At 31.7% G+C, this 4,340-nt stretch overlaps 1 long non-coding RNA gene across 1 annotated transcript; it reads left to right on the plus strand.

The window, feature by feature from the left end:
• The first annotated feature begins 521 nt into the window (after positions 1-521).
• Positions 522-3,840, plus strand: LOC133824915 (uncharacterized). Its single transcript, XR_009888603.1, has 3 exons — positions 522-1,090; positions 1,195-1,241; positions 3,656-3,840. It is a non-coding gene; the product is annotated as an uncharacterized LOC133824915 (long non-coding RNA).
• Positions 3,841-4,340: the final 500 nt, after the last annotated feature.

Raw genomic sequence — 4,340 nt, forward strand, 5'->3', positions numbered from 1 at the left:
AACTAAAGCCTATTTTATGTCCTAGCTCATTTCCTATATATACTAGTGTTATAGAATGCATTAGGTCACATGAATTTGACAAGGTAAAAAATCACTCCTAATATTATATACCTATCTGCCCATTCTCTCTTAGTTTTCTCTCTAGGAATTCTCTTCTCTTGTGTTGAGACTTTCCCACATATACACTAGGAGGTTTTAGAGAAAGACTTGGAAGACTGTGGTCTTATTTCAAAGCAGTTTGGGTTCCTTGCAATACCTAGCATTCAACAAGGACAAAATGTTAGGAAATCCAAAGGGTGCAATCATTGTTCCGCTACGCATCTCGTAATTACTCTAATGGTTTTGTTATTGTATTTGCATATCTCTGTAACATTCACATGCTTGTATGATTTTATGCTTTCTACTATGTATATTGTTTTGAATATATATTTATAGGGAGTATGCATATGGTGTAGTGATCCAAATTTTATTTTATTTATTTAATTGCTATGTTGTAGTTTAAATGTTTTATTTGTAGAAAATAATTGGATTTTTTGTTTTATATGAATTAGGATTTAATTGATTTATTTGGAATAATTGTGTAACTTGTTTGCTTTATTATTAGTGTTACGTTTTATTAAGTGTGACAGATTATGCGATAGAATAGGTTACAATTTTTTTTATTTAAATGTGTGTGTGTATGTGGATAATTGTTTTATTTATTTTTATTAAGAAATTAAGAGGAAAAAGAAAATAGGTTGTCATCTTTTGGGATAAGATGACGAGGCTTATCTTTAGATTATGTTTACATTGGGATAGGGTTTAGGTGAGGTGTAAGGAGAGGAATTGGTGGGATTGAAGCATATCTTTTGGGATTGGAGCATATATGGTGGGATAGGATTGGAGCTTTCACACTTGTTTTCTTTCCTTAGGTCTGGGTCACTAGGTTATTATAAATAGAAGAACATAGGAGGCTTGGAAACCCTTTTTGCTGGCTACCAAAACTTGGAGAGAAAGAGAAGGAGAAGGACACAAAAAAGAGCAAGAAAAAGAGAGAAGGAAAGAGGAGAAGAAGAAGAAGGAGGAGGAGGCTAGGGTTTCGAAATCCTAGGTATGCTTTAATCTTTGTGGTTTTTTATTCTCTAAGAATAACTCTTTCCCTCCATTATAAATATTCATTTCTTTTATTGTCTTGTTGGGTTTTAAAATCCCTAGGTGCCTAAGGATTTATTGGCTTTGTGTCCTTGAACACTACTAAGGAGGTAATGGGATTCCCTACCCTTTTGATGATTTGATGTTGATTTGGTTCTTGTTTATGGTCATTGGATTGTTGTTTGATGTTTTGGGAAAATTGCCTATGTTTGATCCTATAGTTTTAATGAATATGTGTATGGTGATGATCTCTTTATTAGTAGCATGATTAGGTTTTAATTGAATTTTTGGAAACAAGAGGATATCTTTGGGTATGTTTTGGCCTAGCATTGTAGTATGATTCATTTTATTTATTTTGAGTTTTGATAAACATGTTTCTTGATTAAGAGATTTTTTGTTGTGGAACATATAGGTTTCAGCCAAGAGGAGATGTGATGTTCCATGGTTGTGTCAATATTTTGTTTCAATTGTATTTTTGGTTGGATAAAAATGCATGATAAATTTTGGAAAATTATTTTGGTAAAAGGACTTATAGTGTTTCGGCCTAGGGTATTTTATAAGGGTTATGAGTTGTGTGTTGTTTCTTTATTTTTATTTTAAATCATTAAGCAATGAGCATGTTGATAATTGTAGCATTGTCATGTTAGTATGCTAAGAGTATTTCAGCCATGAGTGTTTGTTGTGGTTAGGGTTGTGTAATGATTTTGATTGTTAGTTTTTCATGTTCAAACGTGATATTAAGGTGTTCAGAGTGTAGAAACATGTTAGGACAAATTGTGAAAGGATTAATAAGCATTGTATAGGCACTTTTATGATCTTATGAGCTTGCTGATTTTTATTTGAATAAAGAAGTATGATGTGATTTTGTGGTAAACTTGGTTGCTAAGACCTATGTGTATTTCAACCTAAGCTATATTGCAGGGGGTGATATTGTTCTAAATGCGTAAATGAGATTAAGGATTATTAGGGACTTGCATGAGATGTTAGAAAGCATGTTAGATCTATCCATGTATTCTTGGTATATTATTAATGTTTTATTGGTCATTTTATAATTCTGTGTTACTTGCTGAATTTTATTGTTTAGATATTTACTTAGCAAGCAAGAGAAAATAGGAGTGAGTTTGATGCCATGATTTCATGATATATGCTAAAGATGAAAATAATTAGTTTCATATATTTTTTTCTTTCATTTCATTAAGAAAACCTTTGATTTTATGTGGACTTATATGCTAAAAAGATAAAAGTAAATAAATGAATGACATGCTAAATTTATTTTAGGTTTATGAGATTAGCAATCATGTATATCTAAGGGTGGTTTTTGTGTCATGATGATATTGTATTTATAATTATGAATATTAAGCAAGGTGTTATATATGTTTGGATTAAAGTTTGGTATCATTTGTCTATTGTTGATTCAGGCCATGATTAGTTTATGAGTTTTGGTTTTTGATTTTTGAGATTATGTCTTGATGCATGATTTCCAATGGTTTCAAGGTGTCAAAATGGTAGCAAGCATGCTAGGAAAATTTATGGGTAATTAATTGAGTGTTAATAATGCTTGCTGAATTTTTGTAAAATTGTTGAGAAATAAGTGTATGATATCATAAATTTTGGCATAGTTTTCAAGAAAGGTCCCACGTGTGCATGTTACATGAAAATGCACTTTTACGCATAATTATATATTATTTGATTAAGTCCAAGGTTCTTGATTAAAGGTCGTTGAGGATTGATGAGTAAATGACATTATTTTTGTGATTTTATGTGAGACTTGCAAGCATGATTTGATGTATGGATTGTTTCTAGAATTAAGACTGTGGTGCAACTGTATAAGATAGGTGCCACGTGTGCATGCCCTATGCACACATGGGATGTGCTTGAAATGTTCATGTGTGGTTTTACATGATATTAAGATGAGCGTTAGATTGTTATTCTAGGCTCGTTGTGAAGTTATCCCACTATTATTTTGTGTCTTGATGCATGCTGCAGGGAGTCCATGAATGAGGAAACGATCTGGAACGTCGTAGTGCCTTGGAGTCTTTCTTATGTTAATTTATCAATGGGATGTATTTTAATTATTTTTTAAAAAGACTGCATAAAACTCTCTTTTGTTTTAAACATTGGATCCAAACTCTCTATGTGTTTCCAATAAAGTCCCACTGTGTTTTCGGGAAAAATTATGAAATCCTTTTAGCTATTGTTAAAACCACTATTTTAATAAAGATAGGCAAGTAGGGGTGTTATATATAAACTTATATAAATGAGATCCTACATACTTGAATGATTCATTTATAGCTATTATGACTATGACAATATTAAGTTTATGATTATGACTTCAGATTTGTATAGATTACTATGATAATGGTTCTCTTTGTACGATAGTGTTATTATAGCAATATATAGTTGTTATGGTATTATTGAAATAGTGGAATAATTGTGATATGTATGAATAGTGTTTGTGTGCTTTTTGTGATTGTATTTTTCATATTGGGTTTAGAAACTCACTCCTTATAGTGTAATTATGCAGATCAAAGTAAGTAAAGAGATAGATGGATGGTGGGGAGTTGGACCTGGATAGTTGCTTGTGTATTCGTGAGGGCCATATAGCTACTGGAAGATCTAAGACTTATATTTTGTTTCTTAACTAGTATTTTTATTCCTCTAAAATAAATGTTTTTGTATTTTAGTTTTTTTTTAAACATCTTTTATGATTGTAAAACTAGGATCCCATCTGTTTTATGTTATTTTTCAATAAAGGGAAATCTTTATGTTTTGATGTTTCAACACTTGTTCTCTGTATTATATTTATGAGAAAATAAGGGTGTTACACTTTGGCATTCTTGAATTGTACTTTTAGGGTCTAGATTTATCCGTAATCCTAATTTTGTAAGTGGTTTGAATTGTAAGCGCTGATTAGAAAGCGTATGCTCGCTGCTCAGAGTCGTCAGAAAAGTTATGCGGATGCCAAGCGACGTGATGTGGAATTCAAAGTTGGAGATCAAGTCTTCTTAAGAATATCTCCTATGAAAGGTGTGAAGTGGTTCGGGAAGAAAGGCAAGCTTAGTCCCAGGTTTATAGGTCCTTTTGAGATATTGGACAAAGTGGGAGCAGTTGCATATAGATTAGCCCTACTACCAGCTCTAGCAGATAGTCACAATGTGTTCCACATCTCGATGCTGCATAGATATTTTTATATTATTTTATAATATAAT

Source organism: Humulus lupulus, chromosome 1, assembly GCF_963169125.1.
Source record: "Humulus lupulus chromosome 1, drHumLupu1.1, whole genome shotgun sequence".
In the NCBI taxonomy this organism is placed as follows: Eukaryota; Viridiplantae; Streptophyta; class Magnoliopsida; order Rosales; family Cannabaceae; genus Humulus; species Humulus lupulus.